General features: G+C 34.3%; 1 long non-coding RNA gene across 2 annotated transcripts; it reads left to right on the forward strand.

Annotated features, from left to right (window-relative positions):
* The first annotated feature begins 5,040 nt into the window (after positions 1 to 5,040).
* On the forward strand, positions 5,041 to 20,422 carry LOC128237128 (uncharacterized). Of its 2 annotated transcripts, none has more exons than XR_008261505.1 (5): positions 5,041 to 5,311; positions 6,152 to 6,306; positions 8,472 to 8,524; positions 9,273 to 9,317; positions 10,177 to 20,422. It is a non-coding gene; the product is annotated as an uncharacterized LOC128237128 (long non-coding RNA). The 2 variants fall into 2 exon arrangements; XR_008261506.1 differs by having other exon boundaries at positions 5,301 to 5,430.
* The last annotated feature ends 616 nt before the right edge of the window (positions 20,423 to 21,038 follow it).

Here is a 21,038-nt window from a genome sequence, read left to right on the forward strand (position 1 = left end):
CTTTCAACTGACTAAACAGTAATGCCGGTGCCTATTTCGTAGGTAGGGTCGGGTAACCCGAACCAAATGTGTATTTAGGCCTTACATAATTTTATTTTGATGCTCATTTCTGCTTGATGCAGTTTTCCATTTATTATTATAATTATTATTATTATTATTATTATTATTATTATTATTATTATTATTATTGTTATTATTATGTTTATATCAAAATCAGAAACCTAAGTAGTTTTTCATTTGTAACACAATGTGTATGACATTCATTGAATTAAAGCAGATAAGGCTTACATCCATAACATTAATATTAATATTCATTAAAATCAAATCATTTATACTGAAGATTGTAAGCAATATAAAGCAGATATATAATTGTTTCTGGCAACTTTTACAAATATTGATGTTTACTATGTGTCTGAATACTGACTTTGGTAACTACTCAGGAATCCAATTCAATAATGTGAAAACAAACGAAAAACTCTTATTTTGTATATATCCATTACATATTCTGTGTAATAAACAGTGACTTGTATTTGAAAATAAGACTATATTTACCAAAAATGCTCTGCTTAAATCAGATTGGAATTCACAATAAATACAGATAAACAGTTTAAAGCCTTGAGTCTGAAATGTGAGTCAAGACCTTTAATAAATATGGGCCTGGATCCAACATATAAATGTAATTATCATTTTGTCATAGGGTGCATCTTAATGCTTTTTACTGTTGTGATTACAGGTCAGTCCCAGAACATGCCAGTCAGTGGACACACACAGGTCAGCGAACTGAGTAGCTCTTCTGTCCCACTCCTCCAAGGATTTTCAGGCTCCCCAGGGGTCACCCCTCACCAGGAGGCGAGACCACACCCACCTTCCATACTGCAGGCACTGTCCTACCAGCAGAGGGCCCAGGGATTAGGAGGAGGTTCTGGTCCAGGGGTGCCCCGCCTGATCGGGCTTTCGGTTCAGGCCTACCCGGGCTTGACCCAAATCTCACCGCCGGTATACACATTGTGAGCCCTTGTTACCAAATCCCCGGATGATGGGAGAGGCCGGATTCTACTTTGTTGGTAGGTGTGAGACATACATTGTCTGTTTAGAATAACTGCTCTATTCCGTGAAATGTGTTACTTATCTTCCTAAACTTTGGCATGAGTGGGTGTTAAGTGATTTTTATAAGACTAAATTAGTTCATTGATGCAAATTAAGTTTTTTTTTATTATTTTAATCTCGTGATGTAAGTTAATGGTTAGATATATAATGCCTTAACATTTCAATTGCCCATATTTACCTTTATTCCAGGAGTGGCTGACTTCTGTCGATGTTATGCCTGTGGCGGTGGATTTCACAATTGGCAACCAGGTGAGTCATGTTTGTGTTTTTTCTTTCCTTTCCAAAGTTGATCTAATTTGCGTTGTTATGTTTAACATCTATTTATTGTTTATTGACCATTTACCATCCAGAACCTAAATAAACGACTTTTGTCAATTCATGGAAGTACTGCGTTTTATAAACATTACGTTATAAGTAGTGAGCAGGACAGGACGTACGATACTGTATCGACACATAATTTATGTGGAAATTTCCTTAAAAAACGGATTTAAAGTTTTCTAGTTGAGCTTAAATTTGGCATTTAATGTTTTCATATTAAACGTAAGTTTGTTTTATACCTTTTTAGGATCCCAATTATGGGAAGTTGAACAGGTTTTATGTATGAAAACGGCAAAACCTTAATCGTTGGATACACGATTTATCTTAAATGGCCGATTGTAGCAGGACAGTCAGAGCCATCATTAAAATCAAAACCACGTTCTCTTAATTTAAAATAGACTATTGACATATCATAAACAAACTCAACTTTATACACTACTTAACGAACTGTTTGTAATTAAATAGTTCTAACTACCATTTAAAAACATTACTCTTGAATACAAGAAATGCGTCTGCAAGTCCCTGTCTCCCACACCCCGGGAATTTATTTAAAGTGACATCGTTTGTTTGGACCTTTTTGTCTGATTATACAGAATGACCTTTTTTAAATGTTTGTTGGCGAGTGTTGGCGAGTGATGACAATGCCGGAAGGCCGTTACTGGCGACATGATGAAAATACTTGTAACTTACTTATAAAATTAGTTCTTATTATAAACTGTCGGGCAATTTTAATCAGGCAATATAGTACACTCTAAGTCTAATAGTGCCAATATGTTTTAAAAGTAGCAGTTTCTGCTTTAAAGATTTGTGATGCATTTAAAGATTTGTTATCTACTTGTTGAAACATTATACAGTTTCACAGTGATGTACAATCATGTTATTGCTGATATGCATCGAAACTTATTATTTTCCTTATAACTAGAAAGGTTTTATTAATAAGTACATCTCATGCTGATTCAAACATTGCCGTGTTTAGAATGTTTGCGATTACTTGATATCATAATAGCCTTAACGAAATACCTTTTCATACTTGAGAAGTTGAAGAAGAAATCCACTTAATTATTTCCTTTAAAGCTAAGATTGCCGTAGAGAAATCGAATTTTGTCAGTAAATATTAAGTATTTGTCTCCTTGGCAATGACGATAAATATGTGATGACTAACTTGTCTAAATATGTGTGTGAATGATATCAGTTCAGAAATTGTTTGATAAAATAGAATTTAAAACACTACGGCCACATTGTCTTGTTGCTTATGTAATGTACGTCATAATGTGTATTGGTGAAAAGTATGAGAATGAAATAGTTTGATGTTTTAGTATTCTGAGTCAGTCTTTAAATGGACTTTCATTTTGTTTCAGAACTTTCAGTACATGCATAATCATAGTGTTATTGTGTTATTGTTACAAGTGCTATTATTATGTTGGTGGGTTACTGTTATCATAATTCTCATAATATACTAAATACTTAAACATGTATGAATCTTTATAATACCATCCGTACTATATTATGTATATGAAAGTTTAAACAATTATTTTAAGTCAAACGATGTGAAAATAAAAATCATTTATTTTAAAGACAAAGTTAGATAAATACAGCGTTTTTTACATTTATTATATACTGGGATTAACATGGTTATGAAAAATTATAATGCATGACCAATGATTGGAAATAAAATGTATCTACATGTAACATTTACACCAAAATATTTTGATAAGATTTGAAAATAAGACCAATAAAACATATAACTTCAGGTTGCAATAGTATCTGTTTGAACAAAGACGTTTGTTTTGAATACATTTTCAATAAGCTATATGACCCGTGAGGAAAACAAAAAACACGAATAAACAATTACAAATTGCATAATTCAAGTCATTTACGACTGCAATGGGAATACTTGACAGGCATATTACGTTTCAAGCTTTTAGTGATCGTAAACATGGGCGGTTTGTCTCATTACAAGTTCGTTGTGGCACACATTCATTCAGCGGCCGGTTTGAAGAATTAGGTTTCACGATGATTACCGCTTAAAAATCCAATTGTGTTATATCTTTTTTTGGTGAGTAAAATATTGAATGAACACGTTCATTATATTTCTTTATAACTTAAAGCTGAAATTGAGACCAAAATTAAAAAAAATAGTTGACCCGCCCTTTGTGTAGTCACATGGTATTTAGGCGCGAAAATTAAACTGCTCAGGCGTTAGTTTCATCAAATAAGAGTTGGTCAATGGTAAATGATTGCGACTTTGTGAATATGTTATAAAAGCAAATAAAAAATATTTATGTTTGTACAAAAAAGAAAAATCATCGAAACATGAACGTTTAAGATACTTTTTGGTTAAAAATCAACAAATTGTTGATATTTAGATTATTAGAATTACCTAGGTATGTTTGCATAGTGTATAACTTTACTGGAATGACTACGTTAAGTTTTCTGGTTCATGTGCAGTTTAAAGTTAAGTTACAAGGTCAAATAAAAGAAAAAGACTCTAGAGGTCACGAGTTTGGCTCAAACGCAATGGAATTTGGTCAGATTGTGTTTTTATTTTTCATACAATCATGTTCAAGTTTGATACTTGCAAAATGTGCAGTCAAAAAACTAGGTTATTATATCAAATGTGTTACGTCTTGTTGACACTCTAACATTCACAATTTATACCCGATATTCATCAAATAATCAATAACAGGTTTGTTTCTAAGCGCAAACATGCTCGTTTGAGCGAAATAAAACCATATTAGCCATCCAGTTATCTGCTCTCTTATGTTTTGAATATCCTCGTCAGCATACTTTTTTTAATTATTTGTGATTCGTATGCAATTTGTATTTTCTTTAAAATAATGTGAATGTTGCTGTTATGCTTAGTTCTTAGTATATATCGTTTGTTTTGATTTAGTGTGTATTCTTGATATTAATTAACTTCAAGGTAAATGTGACTTTATTTATTAATACACGTCTAAAGACGCTGAGCCAGTTATCTCCCTTGACAAATGAAGTATTTTAAGTACTTTTAACTTATGGACGTATTAAACCTATTTTCTCTCAATAACAGGATCTTTGATATCTCCCTTGACTAATGCTGTGGTTAGTACACTAGCATTTTACTCGATTCATATACATATTTGGTGATCGCACTTAATTATAGGCTAATGATAATCGTTGAGTTTTCAAAAAGCTTAATTCTATAAAGATCAGTCATGGCAAATAACATAAGTTTTGTGAGCAGGTTTTTGTCTATCAATAATCGGTTATCGGTGGCTGTACCCTCTACGCTTTCGCTTGACAGCTTAGAGCGCCGTTGCCTGAATGCATTTTAGGCTTACGTCATGTACTCGAACTTAAAATAGATTTGTAACCAGGGTAAGTGAATGGTATTAAAAAAAAACAAAAAAACATGAACTATTACATGTTTATTAAAAGTTAATTTCCCCGTTTTTGCCTTTTTCAATTGCTTAAACATACATTGGAACACACACGCACGCACGCACACACGCTAACACGCACACTCGCACGCACATATATATATACAGGGGTATTTATTTACTCATGTTGTATGTTTATATAAAACAAGTACAAATTTAGCAACTGCATTATTAATGGGTGCACAGTTGTCAAGATTTGGGTCAACGGTAGCTAATTATAAACAGTTGTATTATATATTGCATTACACCCGTGGTAATTCATTTCACGGAAAAGCTACTAAAATAACTCAGTTTTCGGAAGAGTTTGCTATAAACCTTTGTTTGACATTCCGCTAGTGTATTGTATCGATATAAAATAGAAACAATTTCGTGTATCTATATTTAAACATAGTTTATAAAAAAGTATCATAATATTATGAAGAAGGACTTTTGCCTAATTAACGAATAATAATACATGTACGCTAAAGGTAAGACATAATTCATTTAACAAACATGCCTTATTATATCGAATTTAATACTATTAGTTTTAGAAAAAAAACCCGGAACATTTAATTAAAATAAAAGGACACCAAGAGGTTGAATACAGGTGAGCTGTTATATGTATTTGTACTGTTTTTAATTCAAGTGTAATGTACTTTGATTACATATTTACTTTGCTGTGATATTTTGTATCATTATATCATTTTTCTAAAGAATATTGAAGCCTCCATTAAGTGTTTTTCAAAGTCTATTACGGTCAATAAATCATTAACTTAATGGTTTTTTATCATTTGGAATATCGACATGAATACAAAAGTTGTTTATTGAAACCAAAAATGGAAATTTTGATATCTATTTTATCTATTTTGGAACATTTTGGAAATTCCCTAAAATATTTATGGTATGTTTGATATACACGTCATATAGTATTATAGTAGAATGTAATGTTTTTTTGAACTTATAGCAAAGACTGCCAACAATTTCGATATGTTCACCGTAATATGGGATTGTTTATTAATCATTTCACGACTGCATCATTTTGAGATCATAATTTAAGTTTTCTCAACATTAATTTGAAGTTTCAACAGTTGCAGTAGTCATATCACTTAAGGGTATTTTACCAGTTTAAAAAAATAAAAATAATGCACCCATGACCGTGTTCAAGGAGTTTTTCTTTGTCTTTTTCAAGTTTAATAGTGCTTTTACTAAGACTATTTTGATGACTAAAAATGGCTTATGCCTAAGATGTATGTTCTGTTAAAGATTTTATACATATTTATTTTAGCTCTATTGTGTAGAAAGCTAACAACTTATTTGCAACACTCTAGGGCTCGTTTCCTGGGTCAAACTCACCAATACTAAGTTTCTATGTGTGGCCACAAAAAACGTTCCTCGAACGGAAATCGAAGCCGGGACCTCTTGGTCGGGAGAGGCGGACACTCTACCTCTGATTCATCCCGACTGATATTTTTTGAAGCTAAAGGTATAATTCATAGTATTAATTTGCGGCTTAATGCTATCGTAAAGTTGCATGTATATTTACTACATTAAACGAATGTCACTGTAAATCATTTTGAAGATAACTACAGCTAGTGGTCAACATTTCGAACAGGTAGTCTTACCACAAACGCCATCATGCAACCTTGTGTAACGTGCGACGTCGAAGACGCAACAGATCCCATCAGCGAAAAGCATGCTCGACCCTGAAGGGTTCCGCTGGTCTTTATATACAGTAAATTCTCAATCCACACAGAGCCCGGGCTTGGCTAATTTGCATATTACCAAACAAGTAAACACACGTACTATGAACGTACTCCCGTCTATAACGAATATTATACTTTGAATGCACATCCTTGTTTCATGACTTTTCCCTCCGAGAAGACTCGTCCCGAGTCTTGGCCTGGAAAACTCTAGGGCAAGATCACTCCAATTCGGCAGTTGTCAACACCCTACCGCTGCCACCATTTGTAAATATTTATATACAGTAAATGCCCAATTCACACAGACCCCGGGCTTTGCTAATCTGCATATTACCAACCAAGTAAACATACTTACTATGAACGTACTTCCGTCTATAACGGAATATTATACCCTGAACGCATTTCCACCGCCCATAGCGGACTGTTTCATGACTTTCCCCTCCGAGAAGACTCGTCCCGAGTCTTTGCCTGGGAAACTCGTGGGTAAGATAACTCCGATTCGGCAGTTATCAACATCCCACCGCTGCCACCATTTGTAACGTGCGACGTCAAAGACGCAACAGATCCTATTAGAGAAAAGAATGCTCGAACCTGAAGGGGTCCGATGGTCTTTATTTACAGTAAATTCTCAATCCACGCAGAGCCCGGACTTTGCTAATCTGCATATTACTTACCAAGTAAACATACGGACTATGAACGTACTTCTGTCTGTAACGGAACATTATACTATGAACGCACATCCGCCGCCTACAGCGGACCGTTTGAATTGTTTTTTTTTGCAATATATTTTGCATCAAAGCGAAATAAACGACATTAACAAATAAGCTCAGGTCAGTCATATATGATTTGGAAGCATATGTGAGTCCCATATATAGATTAGACCACATTTTCTAAGAAAATGTTTGACAAATTAAATCCAAAGTAAAGTATTACTACATAGATTTACATCTGATATATAATTCCTCAACATAATTGTGTCCATAATTGTTGTTAATTGTGGGTACATTTCTATGTATTAACATATTTGTCCGTGGGTATTGAGGTTAAAATATACAATTAACCTGCCTGTTTGTAGAGTCCCGCCCGTGTCAGTCTTACATTTGATCAAATGTCATTTTTATTATTTACTTGTAGAAACTCTGCATGGCACGTTTGCTTGTTATCCCCGTGAACTATAATATATAAATATCGCAAGGCTTGCAGTATGACAGAACATTAATATCGGTTAACAGTATTTAACCGAATGTTGACAATATGTATTGTTACACTGGTAGACATGCGATATTTATTTTAATATACCGAACACAATTACATATAGTCCTTTCGCTATTACAATAACTACAACAATTTTAATAATTTGATTGTGTAATCATTTCTTTAACAAAAGACTTAATGTAAGAACAGAATTGATATACAACAAGTTGCAATCACCGAAGGTTACAGATTGTGCTATGTGACAGTTTCATGTCAACTGGTAAACATGTGTGGCAGTATATAAATTGCACATGACTTCTAGTATGACCCAGACTTTAGGTCACGTTTTTCAGCGGCAATACGTACTTAATAATTGTTGAGTAAGACCTTCTTAACAGACAGCTGGTGGCATCCGCTTGTACAGCTCTTGCTTACTGTGTGTATTATTTTAAGTTTTTTTAAGCTATTAAGGCATTGAAGCATTAACTGTAGAAATATAATTCTTACACCATATATTATTAATTATTTACAAACATAGTACAAAGTAGTGAAACGTAAAACAGATGTATAATGAAGGTATTAGGAAGAACTATCATTTCCTACCTACCCAGACTTAAAACTGTAGATAGGGAAACGCCAAACACACTATTTATTAATTTCTTGCCTTATAACATTTATACTTACATTGTCATTTTACATCAATGGATACTGTTTAAGTGATTAAAATCCATCAATGACCTTTTCTTGTTTCAAGCTTGAGGAAAGATCGTAAACAAGAAAGAGAAGTGGCCATGGCCTCCATACAAGGTAATCAAGGCACATACCTCAAATTTGTCCACTTATAATATATAAGATCGCAGTGTGATATACAAATAAAGTAGTTGTCTTCAAGTTGATACTTGCTCCGATGAGGCTAATAATGTTTATACTTCATGATGAATGTTAGGACTGGTAAGCAGGTTACCTACCATCCAGGTAACTTTTGTTTTACTGCCGCTTAGAAGCCCAGGTATTTATTGTTTAAGATATTTTGATAATTATGTTACCTGTAATTGGTGTCTTGTGGCGGTGTTTGTCTCTCGTCGACACTGTTCCTTCTAACAACATCCCAGTTAATTGTTTGACTGTGGGGCTTGTACTTTTAGTTTATTTTCCATTGCTATGTTGAAACAACAAATAATTGAATAACGGCACTATTCAAAAACTATTAAAGGAACTAATATGTCATGTTTTCTTCATTGACTATTACAATAAGCACCCATGTACAAAAATTAGGAATGTGACTTGCTTGGAGTTCGAATACGAAATTTCTTAAAGATTTTCGATGGACAAAATTTGAATTTAAACCGCTATCTGTTAGAATGACTATGGAACCAATCCAAAATAATTTGGTTTGCATCATTGAATTAAGTTACGTGCCTCACAATGTGAAGCGTCATACACACACGTATGTGACAAAAAGATTGAGCATTTCAAATACAAGAAAAATATGCAAGGCTTGTATTATTTGGTTTGTAGAATTTTGTGAAATATTGATTAATTTCATATTTTCTAGGGCGATGCTCAGCAACCGGCAAGCCTGTTGTTGAAGAATCTAACTGTAAGTATAATTTTGGTCTGAATAATTTTAAATTTTAACAAAATAAATAAACAATAAAATTAAATCACCATGCAACACCTCGCATGCTTTCGGACGTAGCATGAACTGTTGTTTACCATGTATAGTAAATCGGAACACGAACACCGCTGAACAAGAAGCGCATACTGTTGCCGAAGTACCCATCACGCGGATGTACACGGCGCGTGTTCAAGCCAGTTGCTTTCAAAATTAAAATAAAGGGTCAAATAGACATTGTTCCTGTCAACTTCATAACATCTCAAACGTATGCTTTTGAAATATTTAGATAACTGTCCATTACATCGTTTGGAATTGTATGAATAATGTCCTTTCCACTCCTAAGTCAAATGTAATCTCCCCTGAATACCTATACATATAGTTCGAAGAAGTTTAATGTAGCATGGATAAAAAACATTATTTTCACATTATGACATTCAAGCTATAGTCAATATATGGCATTAGTCATACATTGAGGTCAAAGTTCATATATCATGCTCTTGATGCTCAATAACCGAAAAGGACTGGATAGATTTGAACAAACTAACATAAATATTGGTTCTCTTCTTTCGGTATATACAACATGCCCGTTCAAGTCACGCCATGTCATGGTTTGATAGATAGTAATATTCATGACAGTCAATAATTATTGCACGTTATATATTTCCTCTTACACAGAAGGCATTTTAAGCCCTGGACTTGGGTACCATATATATTCCTTCGGGTATGTTATTGTTGAACAGCAGATTTGTTTTCTCCAAGTATTTGCTTTCTTTGTAAGTAGTAATAATTTAAGAGCATATTTTGTTGAGAACATGTTAACCATGTGTTTGGTTTACACTAGATCCGGTACAGGAGGAATGCGACAATAAGTGTGAAAACGATGGGATCATCATAGGTAAACATTTTCCATGTTTACACCTGTTCTGCAGACTGTGTCGTGCTGATCCACTGCTGACAAAGCGTTGTCAAGTTTGTAACGACGAAGTGAAAGACTATCAAGCACTTGATCTTACTCCACCAAAGCTCTTGAATGGCATAGAAAGTGTAAAAAAATGTCCGTTTTGTAGAGTAAACGATTTTAGAGTGTGTAACTGGCCTTGTGGTCACTGTGTTTGTGGCATATGTGCCAATAACAATTTTGTGTGTATAATTTGTGAAAAGACTGTTAGATTCCAATATATGGTTGATGTAAACATTTATTTTGGAAATGGCGAACAATTTGGAGATAAGTTTAATCTTACATGTAATTCGGATATGTTTGACCGCCAAACAGGGCGTATGAAATGCTCACAATGTCAAAAGTTTCCAGTTCGAATAGTGTATAGAAATTGTGGTCACTGCGTGTGTACAGGATGCTCAGTTGATAAAATTGGTCGTTTTTGCGGAATTTGCAAAAGCCCCGTAGTGCAGTTGTGGCCCAAAGAAATATGTTTGAATCCAATGATTTTTAATTAAAAAGTAGCAACAACCCAAGGCTGGTATTCATAAAACATCTCGTTATTTCTTAATATAAAAGGATTTCATAAAACTTTCATAGTCAGTAATAGCCATTGTAAAGAAAAAAAACAACAAACGTTTTTAACATAAAAGTATGTATTGTACATACAATTAATTAAAAAAAATAATATTTTATTTATTATTAATTTTCATATCACGTGACCAATGACATACTTAACTTGGGAATATAGTATGCAAATGACTACGTATGTTTTATAAATATTGGCCCAGTGAAACAAGTGTAAAAGTATTAAATATCTTGTGGTATTCATTTGCAGAAATAGTAACTGCAGATGTAGACTCTGTCTCTATCTCCAAGATAAATTTACCTGAACTTGTATCTAGATGTTGAATTCAACGTCAGCGTACAGTGTCCCTTAGTTTGATAACAATAAGCATAGTTAGTCAACACAAAACATTTTAGTCAGTAACAAATGATAATAGCACAAACCATTATTAAATATGTACTTTCTACGTATTTTAATATTAAGCAAATATGTGGAAATATACCCTATGCTTGAGAACATTTTGAACTACAATCATTCCCTTTGAGTGGCTGGTAACCCGTGGCCATTTGATGACAGCTATGGGTATAGGTCAATGGATAAAATTATTAATTCACGGTCGACCGTGGTATATATTTGTCCATGACATCATTTTAAAAAGAATTGATGTAGATCTATGCCATTTGTTCTTCCATGTTTCTTGTTTAAGAGTTTTGTTTTTGTGTTCTATGTTTTTGGTGTTTACCCAGTGCCATTAAACCGGGTTTATGTTTAAACATTTTGCTACTGAGCTTGTTTATGTAGTTTTTTACATAACTATGAATCTTCAGTCACTTCAGTGGTAGATTGCCCTTGACCGGTTGATTGCACCCATTGCTGTTGGAGTCAGATTTTTTAAAAGTCAGCAAGTTGTGTCTGCAACGTTTTGTCTGCACATTAAATTGCGCTTTGACCCCTATAATTATAGGGCTTGTAGGTCAAATGTCAATGTCACATTTAAGACTGTTAAGAACATTTTCCCGCATAATTACACACTCGAAAACAGCTAGACCTAGGACCATGTAACATCGGTGATAGCTTGTTTTGACTTATAAATTTAAATAACCTCTATTGTCTTCGGCATCAGTAGAAATAAAGGTTAATGTTACATAAACTGTCATTTAAACTCTACGTTTAACATTTAATACAGCCTGGCAACTGCATATTACAAAACGTTACGTTCAACAAAAACGTTAGATATTGAAAACATATATGTCAAACCAATGAAATCGATTATTAAGATTCAATACGTAGAACCCTTAATCTTTAACAGCATAACAGACATAAAGTCAAAATTTCATTCTTCATGTAAAGAAGTATATATTCTAAGGAATCATCTTATCAACTAACGTACGGCGCAATATCGTAAGATCTTGATTTTCAACATCGAGTAATTGACATAATTAAATAGAACCTGCACAATATAACACATATTGCCTAGACTATCAGCATTTTATATTATAAATACTCAGAAAGATCAATTGTTCAACACGACCGTTGAAAATATGCGTGTCCGGTTAGCGCAGTGGATAGCGTACTTGCTTCTCGCAAAGGTGACCTGGGTTCTGGGTTCGCCCGGGTGGATAAGAGTTTGGTTGGTAGTCTCAAGTGGGTTTTCGCCGGGCTCTCAGTGTCCCCCACAACACAAAACCGCACTTTCATGCAGCATCGTGCCAAAGAGAGTGACCTAGTGTCTAGGGGATATTATGATAGGTACCTTGTGTAACTATGACTGTACAAAAATAGTTATAGCCTGTTTCACATTATGTAATGAGTAATAAGATGTAATGGAACATCTCCCTTCTTTCGAAATAAAGAAAATGATATCAATTAAAATTCAGTTAAGTCTGAACTCTTACACTAAAAATATTTAATTAATCTAAACGTGACACAAACAATACATGTATGGATCGAAATCATTGCATGTCATGAGAACCGTTCATAAATGAAATGTGCAACAAAACAAAATCATAGAAAAATTAAGATAAAACTGTACACATAAACACTTCTTAGTGTCACATTGGCCACTGAAAGTTATGAAGTTGGCTATATCAGATTACAACAACAATGTTGAATGTCACACACTTAATTAAATGAACTGCTGTAAGCAAGAGTGTTTATAAGTCATTTAATTAACCCATTCATTCCCAGTGATAAGAGTATTGGGTCGCACCATTCTGCCAGCTCTAGTTACATTACTTTGTTGATCATTTAACTGTTTTTTGGAGGACGCTGTTTCGGCAGCTTTGTCATAACTAGGTTGATGGGCAGAATTTAATGGATGTGGTTTCTGGGCTTAGATATGATTTCTAGAGTCTGCAATGACTTTTGGGCTAAATTCCTCTATATGTGGGAATTTGTATGATTTAGTAATTGCCTATTTCGACGGTAAAGGTCACCATCTTCAGTTTCAACAATGTATGACTTGTCATTGTGTTTTGAAATAACTTGCGCAGGATTCCAGATTTTTGCTGTTTGAAGTCTTATATCTTCCCTTCTCTTTAAAGGTTTTAAGTGTTTAGATGACCTATCATAAAATGTTTTTTGTTTTTTTGACTTTGTGCTGCTTATTTTGTTTTGGACAAATTTGGTACTGACGGTCTGTGGCTGCAACTGTTTTCTTGTAACTGGTAATATGGAATTTTTTCTCCTGCACATTCACAATTGTACTGGTGAATATCTTAAGTCTTGCAAAGGTGTGCTTCTATATTCAAGAACTGCTATGTAAGGGTTGTCTTAAGGTCTTTGGCCTTCTATATAGTATTTTGACTGACTTAACCATAACCTCTGCTAGACCATCTGATTGGGGTCTTAACGGTTAAGAAGTCACGTGTTCGAGACTGCAGTCCCTTGCAAAATCTTTGAATACGTCTGATGCTTATTGCTAGCAAAATGTATTTTCAACTTTGCTATTATCGTCTAACCGCGTGTTTCCGGTAATTTGTTTTCTTTAAAATTTATAATCAACACTCAACAAGTATTCGTGTCCATCAAAATAATATAAGTCTCTGTATGCATATTGCCATGGCCATGTTGGCGTTTCATGGGGCACTGAAGGTTTTTTGACATTTATGCTCTGTGTTTCAGACAAACAGGACAGTTCAGTAAATAGCCAGTCATTTCTTTTACCATTCCAGGCCAGAAGAATGCATCGCTTGCCCTACTGACTGATTTATCTACACCCATGTGGCCTACATGGACCTTTGCCATATGTTCCGTGCGTGAATGCTTTGGAATAAATATTATCTGCCCTCTAAATATCAAACCATCCTCAGTTCATCCCAATGATTAATCAATTCAATTTAGGGCCAACCGGTTTCTATAGTCCGTTTTATGGTTTTAATGTGAAACACGGTTTATCCCCAGTATATTCAAATTTTACTGACTGTTCCAAGGCGTCACCTAACAATCCTTGATAAACACACCTAGTTATTGTATATAGTATATATGTACTGTGTTGTTTGTAGAGTTTTGCGCTGTTGCTCCATGTTTCTGGTTTGTGATTGTTTGTTTTTGTGTTCGTCTCTGGCGTTTACCCTGTGCCATTAAACGGGGTTTGTGTTTAAACTTCCGCCTACGGAACTTGTTTCTGTAGTTTTTCATATAGATATTGTAACAATCCCTAACTGCTCAAGTCGTCTGAGTGTAAATGTCAAACCTTGCAACATTGTGTAAATATGCCAATCTAACCCTTCCATTGCAGCTAGCTGATTGTTCATTGGCTGTCGAGAAAGCAAGTTACCCATAGGTACTTGTTTTCCATGTACATATTTGACCTCAATGTCATATTTTTGAACCCTGAGCAACATTATCTGTATACCCGTATACGAGGAGTTGCTGCAGACAAAGGTTTTTTTCATGATTGCTGCAATGGATCATAAACTATGACCTTTTGTCCATAAACATACCGATGAAACATTAGGCAACCAAATACTATTTCGGGCATCTCTCGCTCAATATTTGCATATGCACTTTATGTCTGAGTCAAAAGCAATAGGGATCTTGCAAAATGGCTGTATCAACACCATATTTGCTGGCTTCACATTCCAGGATAACTTGTTTCTTATTGTCAAAGTATGCAAGTACAGGGTTTTTTGACACCACGACTTTTATTTTGTTGAAAGCGTCAATTCGTGGCTAGTCAAATAAGAACTATGTATATTTTTAGCAACTTGTGCAAAGGACTTTTAACATCGGCTAAATTTGGTGAGAACATCTGTAAGTAGTTCACCATCCCAAGAACAGTTTCTAGCTCTGCTCTATTTTGAGGAATTTATAGTGACGAAATTGCTTTGACCTATTCACTGTCAATTCAATTTATAACCCTTGTTCAGTGATTATATGACCAAAGAAACTTACCCCTTGTACGTCAATCTTGAGCTTTTCACGATCGAACCGTACGCCTATTTGACGTGCTCTATCAAGAACAGCAAATAAGTTTCTGTTGTGTTCAAGCTTTGTTCTCCCCAGGCAAGAATATCGTCAACGACACATGCCTTTGAATTTGTTATCTATTGTCCGTTGCCTCACATCTGAGCTCAGGCCAAATGGCGTTCGTTCTGAATGTCGTAAGATTTGACGACTGCTTATCTAAATTGATAGACCTGTATGCATGTGTAACGTCGAGAACACTTAAATGGTGTGCACCGTTAAACCTACTGGTGACGTCATCAAGTGTACGCATAGGGCAATGGGGCCGTTTGATAACTTGCCAGTTGTTGACTCCTCAACTAAGCAACTCACCCAATCAGTCGGCGTGTCTTTAACCTTAGTCACAATGCCCTCCCTTTCCGTACGGTCCAGTTCGTCCTGCAGTCTAGTCTTAAGATCTTCTTGGACACGTCTAGGAGGTTAACCCTAGGCAATGCATCAAGTTTCAGATATAGTTTGCATTAACCAGGCATGGTGCCTATACCTTTGAAAAGGTCACCATAGTCATTTAGGACTGTTCGCTTGTCAAGGTCATCCTCCACAACAGAAAATGTCAGTGAGACAAGTCCAATGACTGTGCATGAATTTAGACCTAAAAATGGGGACGCGGGGCTGTCTACAACACGCAACTCGGGGTGAATTACTTTTGACTTTTAGCGGCATGCTTATTTGAGTTAACACACTACTGGTAATGTATTGCCAGTGTAGCTTGTGAGAGTATACACAGGTGCTTGCAATTTATGTGAAATACCAAGTTTCCTGAACTGTCAGTGAAAGAACCTTTACTGTAGAACCTGTATCGATTTTAAATTGGATGTTCAAATTTAATGGACCAATTTTAATATTAACAAAGGTATGATCTTGCAAAGTGGTATTTACCGCATCAACATAATACTTGTCACTTTCATCTGAGCCGTCCTGTTCTGCCGTGGAAACGTTGTACACGGGATTCGATTTGCCGACACTTGAACGACAACACTTGGCAAAGTGGTTATTTATTTTTTGCATGAGTGACACATTTTGCCGAGCGCCGTGCATTTGTCCTTTTTTCTGTCGTGCTTCCCGCCAGAGTTTGTACACGTTCGTGCTTGTGATGTCACTTTGTCAAGTACAAGTTGTTGTTGCTGTTCCTTGTCTTGCTCGATTCATTATATGTTCTATTTGTTACAAGATTAATGTTCTGGCTTTGGGGCTCAATCGTCCGCATCTGCTGTTTGTTGTATTCCACAGACTGATGCAGTTTGAATAGTCTTGTCAAGGGTAAGTTGTTTTCCGTCAATGATCAATTTCTCACGTATTTTGGATGAATTGCTGCCTAACACCACTCCTTCTCTGATCATCTCATCAATTTCTTTGAATTCGTATTCCCTGGCTATCACAATAGCCGCGTTATAACTTGATCCACAGTGTCATGTTCTTGTACCTGGTTGTAAATTTTGTATTTGGGTTGTACATCGCAAACTTGTCCTCTGTCGACTAAGGCCATATTGCATGAATATCCCTGCCGATTTCTCCAACTTATATAGGTAGATAACTGATTCTTCAGGTTTCCCTTATAAGGGTCTTGTAAATTTAAAATGTACATGTCTTGCGAATTGCTCCCATTCGTCAGCTGAGTTTCTTTCATCCCATCGCATGATCGGAGGTGCGATTCCCGCCAATTCTTTACTCATACAGATGTATACTTCCAGACAAAATCACAATTGTCATAAAGTTTTCTTCTAACACCATATAATGATGACTGTGAGGTCGTAGTCAAGTGACTATTAGATAAAAACGTGTGAGGTTATTTCATATAGAAATACTAGCTATGTTATGCAACTTTTTCAAAATTGGACTGCATGCTCAGACCATGCGAGCCGATATATACAATAATAGTTATAGTCTGTTCCATATTTTGTTATGAGTGTTAAGACAAAATGGAACACCATGTATCACGTCTTATTTGGTGTGCAAACACGAATCCGTCACTACCGCGCGTCCAAAAAAGCGTCATATCGTAGTATTCCATTTTTTATATACTTTTTTATTTATTTCTTTATATTTTTCCCATTTCAGTATGACTATAATTTATCGCTATCTTTCAAATTTATTTATATAGAATAACTGGAAAGTATAACTATGCTACGTACTTTTTTGTATTGAAGTCAAGGGTGGCTACTCAAGCAAAACAGGTTAGCAGTTACAGACTTCCCTTTATTGAGCAAAATAACAAAAACATTGTTTTATATCTCAGCAAATAATTAAATTGCTAATAAAAACCAATAATTAAATGTCAAAGCGCGGAAATAAAATCCCCATGACAATCGGCATGAACCGGCATACATCCGAGGTTGTATTTGATGGAAAATGCCGAATGAAACCATAAACGGTACTATTTATTACACGTATAAACAAACCGTCTTTTCTAGTTCATACGTAACGCGACAATTTTAAAAACATGGTCGAAAGTGAATGTTTTTAGGATTTTTCAATATGTTTGCAGAAATGAGGGAAGTCCGTTAGTCAATCGCTATCACTTTCGATAATGCGAATTCGCCTTTTTTGTTATGTTGAGCTGTTCATGTTGATATAAATGTTAAATTTCATCATCTTCGAATTGGTAACCAATTATCTAGATTATAGAATGATCGAAAGTGTTTTCAGCTAAGAAAATGTTCCTCTCGCTCATTCCCATGTCTCTTTCAATTTCATGTTCCTGGATATTTACCTGCAATCTGTGGTGTTAGTAACGAGAAAGTAGGTCCTTGACCTCACCCGAACTAGCATGATACGGTATAAGAAAAAGACAGCAAGTGATACCGATTTTTCGATGCGGATTGCTGTAATTTTGCTAATGAATTTGGAAAAGAAAAGTAATTGTACATAAAACACGTTAATATAACTTTTTTTAAAGTTGTTATGAAATAAATAAAATAATAAAAAATGGTCACAAAGTTAATCAGAACATTAAATGTAAAATTTAAATGAAAATGGAAGGTTTGCTTCGCTCTCCCGCTCTTCCTATCTTCTTTATTCCAGATTATATCTGTATTATATATTCATTTTTTTTAAACTTTACCTGTAGTTTTAATCAAAATCAGGAATCAAATTTAAAATGTTATGTGATAAATTTGTTATCGATGCACGTATTGTTATTTTTTTGATGTTACGTTGTACTTAAATGTTTTTTAAATGTACAAGGTTTAATTTCGCAATCTGCAACTAAGAAAAATAGGTTGTTTAATATAATGTATATTTTTTCGCCCATGTGTGTTCAGTTAAGCAATAAATTGCGTTATTGATGTCATTATCTGGGTATGATCGCAGTTGGGCTGGAAAAAGTGTGTGAAGTCCAACAGTTCATTATTTCTTTCCAAAATAGTTAATATTATACGTAATTTCATTGAAGAAAACCTTAGAGTAATTATTTCCCACCATGCTGTAAATCAAACGGCCCGACCGGTTTATACATTTTACCGCTTCGATAAAAAAAGACCCAAAATACAGATATTTATAACGTAAAACTGAATCGCAAAAAAACAATACATTTTACAAATAATAAATTAACACTTTTCAACATGTTGATTCCAAATTTTCGTGGGCTGCTAAACAAATGCAAACAATAGTACGTTAGTCATATTATACGCGATGTTTCGCGATCCGATATAATTTAAGTGATTGTAGATATACTGTTCCAACTCAGATTGAATAACATGCGTTCTTTATGAGTATATGATTTTTTTTCTTTCAAAAATGTATTCATCATTAAATGATTAGGAAAAAAGTTTAATGTTAAAACATGCAATTCGTCTTTAATATCTGCAAACTGTTGAAATACTTATCTTTCTTTTGAGCCCTGTTTTGCTAGGAGTGTATTTGTTCTGTTTATGTAAACATATGCATCTTGGGAGTGTAACCATTCTGTCTATTTAAACATGTGCTCGTTGGAAGTATTTGTTCTGTTTAGTTAAACATATACATCTTAGGAGTTTAACTATTCTGTTTATTTTAACATGTGCTCTTTAGAAGTCTATTTGTTCTGTTTATGTAAACAAATGCATCTTAGGAGTATAACCATTCTGTTTATTTAATCATGTACACGTAGGAATCTATTTGTTCTGTTTATGTGAGCAAAGGCATCTTGGGAGTATAACCATTCTGTTTATTTTAACATGTGCTGGTAGGAAGTCTATTTGTTCTGTTTATGTAAACATATGCATCTTAGGAGTATAACCATTCTGTTTATTTAAACATGTACACGTTGGGAGTCTAATTGTTCTGTCAATGTAAACCAACTTGTTGGGAGAAGAGCCATTTTGTTCTTTAAGCATGTGCACGTTTGGAGTATATTTGTTCTGTTTATGTAAACATATGCATGTTAGGAGTATAACCATTCTGTTTATTTAATCATGTACATGTAGGGAATCTATTTGTTCTGTTTAGGTAAACATGCATGTTAGGAGTATAACTATTGTGTTTATTTTTAACATATGCATGTTAGGAGTCTAATTGTTCTGTTTATGTACATATATGGATATTGGGAGTATAAACTTTCTGTTTATTTAAACATGAGCACGTAGGGAGTCTTATTGTTCTGTTTATGTAAACATATGGATCTTGGGAGTATAACCTTTCTGTTTATTTTAACATGAGCACGTTGGGAGTCTAATTGTTCTGTTTATATAAACATACGGATCTTGGGAGTATAACCTTTCTGTTTATTTTAACATGAGCACGTAGGGAGTCTAATTGTTCTGTTTATGTAAACATATGGATCTTGGGAGTATAACCTTTCTGTTTATTTAATCATGTACACGAAGGGAATCTAATTGTTCTGTTTATGTAAACATATGCATCTTGGGAGTATAACCTTTCTGTTTATTTTAACTTGAGCACGTTGGGAGTCTAACTGTTCTGTTTATGTAGACATATGCATGTTAGGAGTATAACCATTCTGTTTATTTAATCATGTGCACGTTGGAAGCCTAATCAATCTGTTTATTGAAGCATATGCATATTTAAACATATGTATGTCGTGAGTCTATTAGTTCTGCTTATTCAAAAATAAGCATGTTGGGATTGCGTTCTGTTTCATTTAAACATATGCTTGAAACTAATAAAGATTTAATTTAATTTACCTTTTTGTTGTTTACCTTGAATAAAAGTAAAAGTACACCATACTGTTGCATATCTGATACACAAATGGCATCAAGACAAGATCTCTCTAGATCTGAATTACTTCTTCAATATATATCTGCGAAAATTCTTCAGGACATCACATACGATTGTAATAACTATTTAGGACATCGCATATGTTTGCAATATCTATTTAGGATATCATACATATTTGCAATAACCATTTAGAAAATCACGTATGTTTGCAATAACTTTTTAGGGAAATCACACATATCTGCAATAACTATTTAGGACATCACATATATTTGCAATAAATATTTAGAACACCGCGCATGTTCGCAATAACTATTTAGAACATCACACATATGTTAACAATTACTATTTAGGATATTACACATATGTTTACAATAGCTAATTAGGATAGCACACATATGTTTGAAATAACTGTTAAGACTGCCACATTTACTTGCCTATGAACATTTGCGTCGTTCGTGATTTTCTTTTGATTTGCGTGATATGTCGCTATTTACAATCACGATCATGACATTCTAGATCTCGATATCGATATTCTACGAAATTAAATTAAAGCTTCATGCATTTCTATACATATTCA

The sequence above is a fragment of the Mya arenaria genome, chromosome 6, assembly GCF_026914265.1.
Source record: "Mya arenaria isolate MELC-2E11 chromosome 6, ASM2691426v1".
Taxonomy (NCBI): Eukaryota; Metazoa; Mollusca; class Bivalvia; order Myida; family Myidae; genus Mya; species Mya arenaria.